This window comes from Anolis sagrei, chromosome 2 (genome assembly GCF_037176765.1).
Source record: "Anolis sagrei isolate rAnoSag1 chromosome 2, rAnoSag1.mat, whole genome shotgun sequence".
Lineage (NCBI taxonomy): Eukaryota > Metazoa > Chordata > Lepidosauria > Squamata > Dactyloidae > Anolis > Anolis sagrei.
This window is the reverse complement of record NC_090022.1, coordinates 20,550,329-20,565,598: the sequence shown is the minus strand read 5'-3', so window position 1 is coordinate 20,565,598 and position 15,270 is coordinate 20,550,329.

Here is a 15,270-nt window from a genome sequence, read left to right as displayed (position 1 = left end):
TCAATACTATGGACTCTTGAGATTTGTAGTGGACTGAGCCACTAGCACTCTTTTGTAGTTTCACAAGGCTAAAGACCTTCTGAAACTACAACACCCATGCCTCCATAGCACTGAACCATCACAGTGTCAAACAGTATTAATTCTATAGTGTAGATGCAACCTTTTGCCTATTGTTACTAAATCACTGTTGCCTGGTTCCTCCCATATTAGTGAGAGCAGTGAATGCATTCTAAAATTTCATAACATGGCATTATGGTGTCAGATATAAGGGGGATTCACTCAAATGCTACCCCATTTGCTTGGAATACAAGAGATAGTGGGAATGATGCTTTCATTTTCCTGTCATGATTTTCTTCTCCTCCTTTTGATATGTATGAACTTCCTCCATTCACTTTTAGGGCAGACCTTGAATCTGTTATTGTTGTGGAATAGCAATGCTATCCAACTGGAGAATTAGCTCAAATGGTAAAGTGCTTGCTTTGCATGTGAAAGTTAGTGGGGTCGATGCCCACATTCTCCACTGAGTTCTCGTTGTCCATGTGCACTTGTTCAGGGAAGGGGTTGTGTTTTGTTTGTGCAACATCTGGTTTTGTGCATGCAAAATAGCTTGATGAATTACTAGTTACTGAGGTGAGGGAGGTATTTGGCAGGATCCTGTCATTGACAGTTTGAGCAAGTCATACTGTTTCAGCCTCAGTGAAAGGCAATGGCAAAGTCACCTCTGGATAAATTGTGCTGAGAAAATTACATGGTAGGGTTGATATGGAGTTGCCATAAGTCAGAAGTGATGAAGGCACACAAAAACACATTTCTCTACTCTTCCAGGGCCCTTATTATCTTTCCGTCACCTCTAGAAAAATATCCAGACTCGGAATTTGGTGTTGGTAGGATGATCCCACAGCCTCTTATATGATAAGATAGTGCCCTACAATTTGAGCTAATTTCCCACTTAATCGGCACTGCTTTATAGTATCCTGACAAAGAGACCAACTCAAGATGCCATGCAGAAAGTGGCTTGAAAAGGCTTTGTTCTATGCATGATAGAAGAGAGGACCAAAAAGCTTAACTGGAGAATGTGGGCATCGATCCCACTACCTCTCACATGCTAAGCGAGCGCTCTACCATTTGAGCTAATTCCCCACTGAGCTATACTGATTATAAATACATATCACAAGAACCTGAAAACAGGGTGATCCAAGGTACGATGAAGAACGTGATCTGAAAAGGTTTTGTTATAGGTATGACAAAAGAAAGATTATGTCAATTTGGATGGAATGTGCTAAACAGGCACACTTCCACCTGAGCTAATTTCCCACATCAGATTGATGTAAGTGCTACCTACCATCAGGATCAAAGATAATTACATTATCCAGCAGATCATGGAAGATGAGGTTTGACTTTAAATTGGTTATTTGTTATATTACTGTTTATTGTTTGCATTGTTCACATTGTTGCAAGCCACTCTGAGTCCCGTCGGGGAGATGGGGTGGCATATAAATAAAGATGATGATGATGATGATTATTATTATTATTATTTGAAACTCAACAAGATGAGTCTACAGAAAACAAGATCACTTTGCTGGCTGTTGTATTGGATCACACATCAGACACTTCCTAAGTGTCTAGGACAGTGTCTGATACATCAGCGAATAATGCAGCTGACGGATAATTCTGTCAGTGCCGATTGTGTTTAAGTGCATGCCAAGGTCTTTAGAAACTGCACCCAGTGTGCCGATCACCACTGGAACCACCTTGACTAGGTTGTGCCAGATTCTTTGCAGTTCAATCTTTAAATCCTTGTATTGTGTCAGCTTTTCCAGTTGCTTCTCTTCAATCCTGCTGTTGCCTGGGATTGCAACATCGACGATCCATACTCACTACCTCCGAGGATGCTTGCCATAGATGCAGGCGAAACATCAGGTGAGAATGCCTCTAGACCATGGACATATAGCCCGAAAAAAACCTACAACAACCCAGATCCATACTTCGTTTTTTAACACGATCATGAAGTCAGGAGTATTGTGCTCCAAAATTTTGTCAGTCTGAATTCTGAAGTCCCAGAGTAGTTTGACATGTTCATTTTCTGTAACTTTTTGAGGCTTGTGATCCCACTAGTTCTTTGTCACAGGCAGATGGATCATCTGAGCAATGGTGTTATCAAGTTGATGCATTATGTCAGTGCAATTACATGGGTACAAAGACCTTTCAGATGCATCGTGTGCTCATCCCTTTCCTGGTTTCAGTTTGTTGTTTTTGAAGTAGAAATCCAGTCTGGGTCTTAGCCGGAGAGGAGGTAGGGTTGGTTATTGAGTTCAGCACCTTGGACAGATCTTGAAAATCGTGTGTACCCTCTATCTGCTTTTATATTGGTACCTGTTGTTCCCATGCCGGGGCTAATGGTGAAGCTTCTCCCAGGGATAAAATTGAATTTTTCCGTTCTGTCCAGGGTACTAAATCCTATTCTCAGCCATTTCTCCTTCAGAGTTCTGATGGAAATAGAGAACAAATCTACAATTCTGTTGCCACGAGAGCCATCAACTGCCACTGCACTGACTGACAGTTAGTGATGTTAACCTTCCTTTAACTCAGCAGTCACCCATCTCAACCCATCTCAATCACTGGGATGGCAGTAAGGATAAAACTTCCTAATAAGAATGTCTTCATGTGTGTTCACAGGTAGACTTGTATAGCCTCAGGATCCCTGCCAACTAGTGATATTACCAATATTATTGTACTTTTATCATTGTAATTTCTATTTTTAAACAAATTTTAAACTAATTTAATGTATTATTCATAGGTAATTGCTGTATGGATTATTTGTTATGTCTTAACAGCACCCTGTGTCTGCCCTTTTCTTGCAATATTGCAAGGTGTTGCTGTTAAGCAGTTGGTGAATTAGCTCAGATGGTAGAAAGCTTATGTATAATATGAGAGGCTGAAGCAAAATCTTTTCCAGTGATCTACCAGTGGCACTCCACTTTATTTTACTTTATAGAGAGCATATTGCATATGGCTATGTCTGTCCTTAAGGTAATATGGGGCCACACTGCTAAGGAACTGGGGAATTAGCTCAAATTTATTTATTTATTTATTTATTTTTTGCATTTATTGACCGCCCCTCTCAGCCCGAGGGCGACTCGGGGCGGTGAACAGCAACAAGAAGAACAGTGTACAAAAGGTCCAGACAATACAGACTCGACAATACAAACATAACATATACTTATCCTAAAAATCCGCTTCGTCAAGTCCTGGGGTCATGGCCAATTTCGTATTCCTAGTCCATTCCAGTGTCGTTCAAGATAGTTTCAGTTAAAGGCCTGCTCGAAGAGCCATGTTTTTAGGGCTCTACGAAAGGCCAGCAGAGAGGGCGCCTGTCTGACTTCAACAGGGAGGGTGTTCCACAGCCGGGGGGCTACCACCGAGAAAGCCCGCTCTCTCGTTCCCGCCAGGCGTGCCTGTGAGGCAGGCGGGACCGAGAGAAGGGCCCCCCCGGATGATCTCAAGGCCCTCGTGGGCTCATAGGCCGAGATGCGGTCTGCAAGGTATTTTGGGCCGGAACCGTTTAGGGCTTTGTAGGATAATACCAGCACCTTAAATTGGGCCCGGTAGCGAATCGGCAGCCAGTGGAGCTGGGACAGCAGGGGCGTTGTATGCTCTCTGCGTCCTGCTCCCGTTAACACCATGGCAGCCGCACGTTGGACTAGCTGTAGCTTCCGGGCCGTCTTCAAGGGCAGCCCCACGTAGAGAGCGTTGCAGTAGTCGAGGCGGGATGTGACCAAAGCGTGTACCACCGTGGCCAAGTCAGACTTCCCAAGATACGGGCGCAGCTGGCGCACGAGCCGGAGCTGTGCAAATGCTCCCCTGGTCACCGCTGAAACCTGAGGCTCCAGGCTCAGCGATGAGTCCAGGGTCACACCCAAGCTGCGAACCTGTGCCTTCAAGGGGAGTGCGACCCCGTCCAGCACAGGCTGTAACCCTATACCCTGTTCGGCCTTGCGACTGACCAGGAGTACCTCTGTCTTGTCTGGATTTAATTTCAGTTTGTTCGCCCTCATCCAGACCATTACAGCGGCCAGGCACCGGTTCAGGACTTCGACGGCCTCCTTAGTAGCAGGTGGGAAGGAGTGACAGAGTTGGACATCATCTGCGTACAGGTGACACCGCACCCCGAAACTCCGGATGATCTCACCCAGCGGCTTCATGTAGATGTTAAACAGCAAGGGGGACAAGATGGAACCCTGAGGAACGCCACAAGTCAACGGCTGTGGCGCTGAACAGGAGTCCCCCAGCAACACCTTCTGAGTACGACCCTCCAGGAATGACTGGAGCCACTGCAGAGCAGTGCCCCCAAGACCCATCCCTGCAAGGCGCCCCAGAAGAATACCGTGGTCGACGGTATCGAAGGCCGCTGAGAGGTCCAGGAGCACCAACAGGGACACACTCCCCCTGTCTAGCTCCCGGCGCAGATCATCCACTAAGGCGACCAAGACCGTCTCAGTACCATGTCCCGGTCTGAAACCAGACTGTGCCGGATCCAGAATATCCGTGTCTCTCAAGAATACCTGGAGTTGTGAGGCCACCACGCTTTCCATGACTTTGCCCAAGAAGGGAAGATTGGAAACAGGCCGAAAGTTGTCCAATTTAGTGGGGTCGAGTGATGGTTTCTTCAACAGCGGCTTTACAATAGCCTGTTTTAGGCTCGCTGGAATCTTGCCTTCCCGAAGGGAGGCATTAACCACCACCGTAACCCACTCGGCCAATCCCCCTCTGGCCTCTTTCAGAAGCCAGGATGGGCAGGGGTCTAGGATGGACGTGGTGGGTCTCATTCCTCCAAGTATCTTGTCCACATCCTCGGGTTTCACAAACTGAAAGGAATCCAACAAAATCGGACAAGCAGGTGCTTGTGTCACATTCACAGAGACTGCATCTAATGTGGCGTCCAGCCCAGCGCGGATCAAAGCGACTTTGTCTGCAAAGAACCGAGCAAATGCTTCACAGCGTGCTGCCGAGTTGTCAGGGCTCCCACCTGAAGTTGGGGGAGTTAAAAGACCTCTGACAACCCGAAACAACTCCGCCGGACGGTTTTTTGCAGACGCAATAGTGGCCGCAAAGAAAGTTTTCTTTGCGGCTTTTATTGCCGCGGCATATGCCCTTAAAAAGGACACAAACCGTGTTCGGTTTGACTCGCTTGGGTCTGAGCGCCACACGCTCTCTAGAACCCTCTTCTTTCGCTTCATCGCTGCCAGCTCCTCAGTAAACCAAGGGGCTGGTTTAGCTCGGTTACTCGAGAGGGGACGTTCCGGAGCGATCTTGTCAATAGCCCTGGTCATCTCCCCATTCCAGAGAGCGACCAAGGCCTCGACATGATCACCTACCGCGGCGGCGGGAAACTCCCCAAGAGCCATCAGGAATCCATTTGGATCCATTAGTCTCCTGGGGCGGACCATCCTAATGGGTCCTCCACCCTTGCGGAGGTTAGGGGGCGCAGTGAGTCTAAATCTAATCAGGAAGTGGTCGGACCATGGCAACGGAGAGCTAGACAACTCCTCCACCCCGCCACCTTGCTCCCATCCCTGACAGAAAACCAAGTCCAATGTGTGTCCAGCACAGTGGGTGGGGCCAGTTATTCGTTGGGACAGCCCCATGGTTGCCATGGCGGACATGAAGTCCTGAGCCGCACCTGTGAGGGTTGCCTCGGCGTGGATGTTGAAGTCCCCCAGCACAAGAAGCCGTTGGGACTCCACCGCCAGGCTCGAGACCACCCCCGCTAGCTCAGGTAGGGAGACTGTAGTGCAGCGAGGTGGACGGTACACTAGCAGAATCCCTATTCTGTCCCGGTCACCCACCCTCAGGTGGACGCATTCAAAGTTTGTGGTCTGCGGGATGGGGGTCCTGGTTAGATGGATGGAATCTCTATAGACCACTGCGACCCCGCCTCCCCGTCCTCCGGCTCTTGGTTGGTGTTGCACGGAGAAACCTGGAGGACAAAGCTGGGAGAGGTTTACGCCCCCCGCTTCATCCAACCAGGTCTCCGTGATGCACGCCAGATCTGCCCGCTCCTCCAGGATTAAATCCTGGATCCAAGATGTCTTTCCGTTGACAGACCTGGCGTTCAACAACACCACCTTCAAGCCAGAGGGCCCGCTCACCTGGTTACACCAATTTACCTTCGGAGACCGATTGGGAATAGTTAATTTGGATAAGCGGTCCGAATTGAGCCGAATTCGAGGTCTCCGTCTCCCGCATCTCCTCCTTCCCACCACGACCTCTATGGGGGCCTCACGGCTAGTGGAACGCCTCCCCCCCTCCATGCCGCAGTTTCGAGCCAAACGATCCCGTTCTTCTACACTGGTAGAGCGCTTGCTTTGCATGCAAGAGGTAGCGGGATCGATGCCCGCATTCTCCAGCCAAGTTTTTACTCTCAGTCTCTCTCTTCTTTCCCCTCTCTTTTCTCTCTCTCTCTCTTTTGCTTAAAACTCAATCTAAATATTGGGCTATTTTGGGTGATGTCTTGGGTTTGCCTCTTTCAATGAATATCTTGGGTAGCAACACCATGCAACTGGATGATTAGCATCAATGACAGAACAAATGTGTAGTATGTACTCCTCCACAGCACATTTCCATAGTCTTGGAGTTAATCCTTTCTATGACTATTATGGGATAGTAACACAATGCAGCTATTGAGTTGGCTCAAGTGGTGGGATCCTTACTTTGCATGAGGAAGGCAATAGAAGTGATGCCAACACACTCTATATCCATATTCATGTTACCCATGTGTAATCCCTTCAAGACATTCTTTCCATATTTAGAACAAGAAATCCTTCAGTGACAATGACATATCATCATCATTGTTTTTTAATATGCTACCCACACCTGTGGCATAGACACCAAGAACTGGGAAGCCCTGGCTCTTGAACACTCTAGCTGGTGGTCAGCTGTGACCAACAGTGCTGTAGAATTTGAAGAGGCACAAATGAAGGGCAAAAGGGAGAAACATGCCAAGAAGAAGGCACATCAAGCCAACCCTGACCAGGACCGCCTTCCATTTGGAAACCGATGTCCTCACTACGGGATAATATGTGGATCAAGAATAGGGCTCCACAGCCAACTATAGATCCACCACCAAAACACCACATCTGGAAGACAATCATCCCCGAGCTATGAGGGATCGCCTAGTAAGTACACCAAACACGACACTTTACAAGTAAAAGAACAACAAAACAGTTCCCTGGCTTTAGGCTCACTTTGTAGGTCAATGGCACCAAAGTTTAGATGCACTAACCCAAATTTTCATTTATGCAGCAAAGTCTAATCGCTTTCCCCATAGCATAATGGGTCTGACCTCATTTTTGATATTGTGTGACAGCACTTCTAAGCAATTGGAGAACAAACGCAAACAAGAGGTTGCTTCCTTTGCATCAAGAGAAACTTGAGCCACCTCCCAGATTTTCCAACTATGCTTCTGAAACTTCTATGAATTATTGCGTTGGTTCTGCATGAGAAACCCTCAAAGAGAGCTTGAATTCAAGAAAAGGGAGAACCGGAGAAGAGCTACACTGCTTGGGATAAGGATTATGCCCTTCTCACTCTAAATAAGGTAGTTGGATTTTCAATTATGCATTTAGGAAGGGACAAAATTTGACTGTAGTTGAATTTCTATGCTGTATTTACACTTACTTTCTATTTTAAGGCTTTGAAGTTTGCATCTGAGGGTGTTATACTGCTGCTAAGCATATGTAGAAGAGTCCTATAACCAAGTCCTACATTGCCACCTAATTGCATAGAACTTTTGAGAGAGTTAGAATATCTCTCATTCAGAATATGTCTTGCATTGCTCAACATAATGGATTGAAATTGTGACTGACAAGAAGACGGATGCCTCCATTCTGGTGCCATTCTTTCCCTCTTTTCCTTTTGCTGTGCATACAATGAAATCTCCTTGGGTGACTATCAGGGCCCTTCCACACAGTCATATAACCCAGAATACCAAGGCAGAATAACCCACAATATCTGCTTTGAACTGGGTTATCTGAGTCCCCACTGCAATATATTCCAGTTCAGAGCAGATAATGTGGGGTTTTATTCAGCTGTGTAGAAGGGGTCTCAGTGTGACATTTTGGGTCTACCACTTTCTATGAATGGTGAATGATTGCAACAGTAAATACCAGATGAATTCACTGAAAGTAGAGAGAGCTTGCTTAGCATGCAAAAGAGAGTGGGATTTTCTCTGCTTCATAGAGAAATGGATTCAGACTACAAGAAAAGAGATCTTACCTAATATTAGAAAGAACTTCCTGACAGCAAGAGTTATTTGAAAGTGGAATATGCTATTTCAGATTGTAGGGAAGTCTTCTTCTTGGAAGAGTCTGGATGGCTGTTTGTCAGGAGTGCTTTGATTGTGTATTCTTTCATGGCAGAATGCAGTTGGCCCATGTAGTATCTTCCAATTATGCCTACTGAAACAAACTATATCTGTTAGAATCACAGACACCATAAAGGCCAGACTTTAAGTCTCATCTCCATATGTATTTATATGCAAATACAACTCACACAATGTTTTTAAAAAACTTGAAATTCCAAGCAATTCTGATAAGAGAAAATAAAAATAAACAGTTCAAAAAAGACTCTATTTTCAAAGACATATGGTAATTGTAGTCTATTGTAAGTTCAATCAGAACATGTAACTTTGATCGTGTGCAATGGAATCAGTTTAAGATGGAGTCTTTCCTTTAGAGGATTAAACAAAAGTCAACTCTGCACAAAGCATCTTTGATTAATGCTGGAAGGTATGGGAATTCTGCTCACTTTGGCAACTTGCTGGCTGTCACTGGTGACTAATTATGAGTACAGCTAATTAGCCCCACCTTTGCTAATAAGCATTTCAGTCAATATTGACTCGGTTGTCATGGGTAAAGCTATGACTTTTCTTATAGTGACTGGAGAAGAAATAAGGCCTCATGAATATGGGAGTAGACTATTGCAACCTGCGATATGGTTCAGCGCCACCTGGACCGCTCCCTCTGGAGTTTCTGTGACTAGGTGGCACTGCCCAGCAAAAAGGAAGGTAGGAGGCTCATGCTAATAAGTAGCCTGGAAAAGGCATTCATTATCAGGTTGGCAAGGTAATGCCGGGCAACTCAATACAACTTCAGCCCAACCTGTGTGTGTGTGTGTGTGGTTAAATGCAATCTGGAAGCAAGAATCTGAAATGCAAGGTGGAGCCAACTGCCTTCCAGGGATGAAGAAACCTTGTTTGTTGCTGCTGCATTCAAGTTGGAACAAGATGCCCGCCTATGCCTAGAAGTTTCTGGCTTGTTCCATTATGTTATTTAAATAAGCTCTAATTAGCTTTCTGAGACATAGAATTCTTTTCTAACCCTAGGTATGTTTTTTCCCCTTTTTTCAGAAAGGTTATCCCTTGAAGGTAAACTTTCAAAACAAAATCCAATCAGTGCATGAAATCATAGGGCTGGAAGAGACCACAAGGGCCAACCAATCCAACTCCATTCTGCCAGGCAGGAACATCCAACTTCTGAAATGTGAAACTTTGGTGTTTTATATAGATTTAGCCAAAGAAACGGCTGGCGGGGACGAGAGATAGGGCCTTCTCGGTGGTGGCTCCTCGGCTGTGGAACACCCTTCCCGTGGACATCAGGCTAGCCCCCTCCCTGTTGATTTTCCGCAGGAAGCTAAAGACCTGGCTGTTTAAGAAGGCATTTGATCAAGAAGTGCAATGACTGGAGATTTGACCATAGGAATGGAACAACGGAAATTATATTGGATTGTGGGTTTGACGATGAGACGATTCGGAATGTAGTAGAAATTTTGTAGTATTGTTGATGTTTGATAAGATGTTTTTTGATAATGATGATTGTGGATATCTTGCACTATGTCTTGCAATTTGCACCTGTTTTTATGTTGTACACCGCAATGAGTCGCCCTCGGGCTGAGAATTGCGGTATATAAGAGCAGTAAATAAATAAATAAATAAATAAATAATAAAGATCTCAGCTGGCATTTGGAAACAATAAACATTGCCAAAATCATGATCTGTCAACTGCAAAAGGCCACCTTACTTGGATCAGCATGCATCATTCAAAAATACATCACACAGTCCTAGACGCTTGGAAAGTCTTCGACTTGTGATTTTGTGATATAAAATCCAGCATATATATCTCGTTTTCTGTGACATACTGTGTTTTTGTGTCAATAGTAATAATAATAAAAATTGTCATTAACTGCTTCTATAATGTGCTGTGCTGGCGGTAGTGTAAACTACCAGTAGGTTCAACCAAGTCAGAGGGATCTCATCTGAGAAGTAGATTTAAGGGTGCCCAACCCATTTAAATATGGTGAAACAAACTCTAAAGAAGTCTATACTGGCTCTGTTGTCAGCCAGGATAAGTCAACGTGGTCCCATTGGTGATCGGCACACTGGGTGCAGTGTCTAAAGTCCTAGACACTTGGAAAGTGTCTGAAATGTTATCCAATACAAAAACCAGCATAGTGATCTTGTTTGCTGTATACTAATCTTGTTATGTTTCAAATAATAATAATATTTATAATACTATAATACAATACAATAATTATAAAAATAAGAAAAAGCCTTTAGAACAAATGCCATCAAAGCCAAAATTGAAAAGTCGCAACAGATCCCAAGTGTAGACTCTGCAAGGAGACAGATGATAGATCACATCCTCAGCTGCCGCAGGAAGATCGCGCAGACAGACTACAAGCAGAGGCATAACACTGTTGCTCAGATGATTCATTGGAACTTTTGTCACAAATACCAACTGCCTGCAACAAAGAACTGGTGGGATCACAAGCCGGAAAAAGTTACAGAAAATGAACATGCTAAACTACTCTGGGATTTCCAAATTCGGACAGACAGCATTTTGGAGCACAATACTCCTGACCTCATAGTTGTGTTAAAAAACCAACTATGTATCATCGATGTTGCAATCCCAGGCGACAGCAGGATTGAAGAGAAACAACTGGAAAAGCTGACACGATACGACGATTTAAAGATCAAACTGCAAAAACTCTGGCACAAGCCAGTCAAGGTGGTCCCAGTGGTGATTGGCACACTGGGTGCAGTGCCTAAAGGCCTTGGCCTGCACTTAAACACAATCGGCACTGACAAAATTACCATTTGTCAGCTGCAAAAGGCCACCTGTCATGAAACTGACCTTTTTGGCAGGAAGGCCGAAGCCTGGAAAGTCTGTAGCTGACATGTTCTGGATTTGGCAAGAGAGCCAGAGGCAGGAGGGAGGAGTCAGCCGACTCCTGATTGGCTGAAGCAGCCAGGGGAGGAGTTTGGATTTAGAGGGGAAAAAGGCTGGCTTATTTGACAAATAAGTGGAGTTGGAGTTTAGATATCGTGGAGAAAAGAAGTATATTTTAGGGAGAAAGAGCTATAGAGATCTTAGGCAGAGAGGGAAAACTTTTGTGTGAGGCTTTAGAATTAGAGCAAGGCATAGGCAAGGGATCCTGGTTCACTGTACAGGATAGGGTCAGTGAGAGGGAAGCCTGATTTCGCTCTGGGAGGCAGTTTGGGTGCTGTGCTCCAAAGACACACTGTGTCAGTGGTGATCCGTGTGAGGACAAGTAATTCAGTGAGAAACAAAAGTTGAAGCCTTTAAGTAAAACTGCCTGTTTATCCAGCTAAGCATTAAGAAACTGAACTGCATCAAGATTATTGTACCACTCTTTTAAGAGTTGATCTGTTTATCTAGTTCTAAAATAAACCTGTTTCTTATTTCACCTTTAAATTGGTGTCTGCCTCGGTCTATAATAACCTTTACATTCTCAGCTAACGTAAAGAAGATTTCTTTCAGTCCAGTCAGCAAAAGTAACAGTGGTCAATGAAGAACAAAGAGCTTGAATATAACTTTTCCTAATTTTCACAATCACACCTATGGTTTTCCTCAGACTTATTTAATTGAGGTGGTGGCAGTGATTTAACAAATACATTGGTCTAAAACTACATCATAGCTGGTCGCATATTAGTTATAATACTGAGGTGGGATAAGAGAGTCTTTCCCCCTTTGATACAGTTAACCATCTTTATTTAATGTAGTGTCCAGCTGAGCAATAACCCTGTAAGCTGGTGTGCAGTGGGAGAGATTGCTTGTTCTCTCTTGCCAAGATAGCCTTGATCTTTGTCACACTAGTGTCCAGTGGTGGGTTTGTGTTCCCTTCTGTCAGGGTTGTCGCTGTGATCTTTTTACACCACCCTACTAGGATCTGCACACATTATTTGCTGATACATCACACAGTCCTAAACACTTGGGAAGTGTCTGACATGTGATCAAATACAAAAGCCAGTATAGTGATCTTGTTTGCTGTGTACTAATTTTGTTATGTTTCTAACAACAACAACAACACCTAATTGATTCATGTATCCTGCCTCCATCTCCCCATAGTGACTGGGGGCTGACATGGGACATGTCCATTCAACATAGTTAGAATACAACACACGAACATTCATAAAACAATTTTTCATAATTTGGGATTCTGTTTATTCTTTGTTTTAAAATGTTTTTCCACAAATTACCTTGGAGTTTGTGAGAAAAACAAATGGGATTTTAAATAATGTTGAAATACTTGAGGGGTTTTTTGTAATCTGGATTTTTTTTTTTTGCACTTCTGGATTTGTTTGTGGAAAAATTAATTTGTGTTAAAAAAACCCCATAATTTTTGTACAAATTATTTTTTTTCACACTGTGAAAAGTTATGTAAAATGTACCAACATGCTAATAACCCCATCCAGCAATCTTCTCCTCTCTGAAGTTATTTACAATAATGAAGTACATTAGGAATTATATCCTATCATCAAAGCCATTCTTTCTGCCATTTCAAATAAAATTTTCATGAGTGACAAAATTGCAGCAAATGTGTCCTTAAAAGAAGGGACCCCGTGAAAACTTGAGCCACATAATACTTGTTCAGACATTGCATGGCACATCAGAGAGAAACTGGAAAATGATGCAACGTATCCACAAATGGGTGTCATCATAACAGAGCACAGAGCATTCATTTCCAGCAGGGTTTGGTGTGCCTGATACCAGCTCCTTTTGGCTGTCCCTGGATGTCTTCATACAGGTTGGTTTGAAGAAACATGTCTAGTAAATACTGATTACACCCATAAGGAAAAACAAACAAATGTGCCTGGATTTCCTTTGTGAAATTGATGAAAGGAATTAGGTGCCAAAGAATTAATGGTTAAGTATCATCCAAGGTTTTCCCATGCTCTTTGGTGAGTAGGAGGTTGCCTCTTGGAGAAACAATCTCTCTCATTCACACACACATACACACACAGAGTGTGGGCAGTGTAACATACATGTAGAAGACTATAAACGTTTTGTAATCTGTAGGAGTCACACCAGGTTCTTGTAAACTCCCATATTTATTAGGATGTGGGTGAGTAAGGGAGGACACCAGGGTTGGGAGTCACATGGGATGATTTGCAAGTTAGGACAGTCCCAAGGACATTTCATACTATACAATTTTAACCTTATGGTTCTACTTTAACTGCCATGAGAACGTTCTATGGTGTTCTGGTGTTCGTTCCTTAGTAAGGGACTAGAGCAAGCATGGGCAAACTAAAATCCTGGGACCAGATGTGGCCCTCTGGGTGCTTACCTCAGGCCCCCCTCATTTTCCCTGTCCTCTCAGCATAAGGACATGTTGGCCCGACTTCTTATGCAGTAGCTGAGAGTCCTCGAGTGCTCTCAGCCACCACATGTCTCACCGTCCTCCCGGCATAAGGAGGGCAAGCAGCCCCATCCTTATGCTGAGAAGATGGACAGAGGAAGGCACGTACGGCTGAGAGCCCTATGGAGTCCTCTTGACAATTGCTTGTCTTGCCCTCCTCTCAATATAATGCCGAGAGGACACCTCAAAAATCGAGGAAGGAGGATCGGGACAGTTGGTGCATGTCTTGTTTTGCTTCTGTCATAAGAATGGGGCAAGCTGCCCCATCCTTATGACAGGAGGACAACCTGAGGATGACCTGGGCCCTTCCTACCCCCTCCCCGCCCCATCCTTTCCCAGCCCCCCCCCTCCCAGGCTTGTCCCACCCAGCATGTGCCTAGCCACTCTCCTTTCCAGCCCTCTCGGCCCAGCCCAAAATGCAGCCCCAAGGCAAAAAGGTTTGCCCATTTCTGGACTAGAGCACTGGGGTTAGGAACCCCTCTCTTAACTACAAGTCTCGGGATGATGCCATAGCAATTAAAGTGGAATCATATCACCAGGGGTGGCTCAACCCATTACGCAAAGGGAGCATTTGCAGTATAGTTGATTTTGCCCAGGGGCGCTCTTGAGGAGCTCTTGGGGGAAAATAGATCTTGACATATGTGAGTTGTAGTTACTGGGATGTATAGTTCACCTACAATCAAAGAGCATTCTGAACTCCACCAATGATGGAACTGAACCAAATATGGCACACACAACTCCCACGATGAACAGAAAATATATATCAATGATTGGTTGGGGGGGTGGGAGCGCCAAAATACTGTTTGTTTACCGTTGAAAATTACCTGGGGCCGCCTCTGCATATCACATATCTGATGCCACAATTGTCACTCTACAGCTGAAGTGAAGGGTAACAAATCAAACCTTTGGAAAGATAGCAATAACTGTTAGGTATACAATGAAGTATCATATAAGTCAACCTCATGTACAAGTTGAGGATAGAGTTTGGGATTTTGATATGATCCATGGATAAATCTCATGAAACCAATCATGCCTTGTTGCCACTCCTATGTCTTATCTCAGAGATTCAAAAAGGGTCAAAAGCAGTGCCACGGCAGAGCACTTCTTTTATGCTCTCCCAGGAGAGACTAAGCCCTTGCCTTTCACCACTATACTCAGAAAATAGGATGGTTCTTTTTTTGCTAAGGGTTAAGGGACAAAATTTACATTGACCCATAGATAAGTCAATGCAGGTTTGCTGGCTTTGTTTTTTTTAAATAAATTAAAAAGTAGTAGTAGTAGTAGCAGCAGCAGTAGTAGTTTATTCATACTTAGATCCTAAACCATCCAAATACAAAATATATACATACATATGATATAAACTTGCTGCTCTGGGCCAGAGTGAAGAGAGAGGAGGCCAGAGGACAATTCCACCTTGTCTCCTGTGCTATGTTAATAATATAATATATTGTATAGACATATAATATTTATAGTATTATAATGTAATGCAATATAATACTACTAGTAGTAATATATTATAATTATATATTTATATTACATGTAATATTACTAATC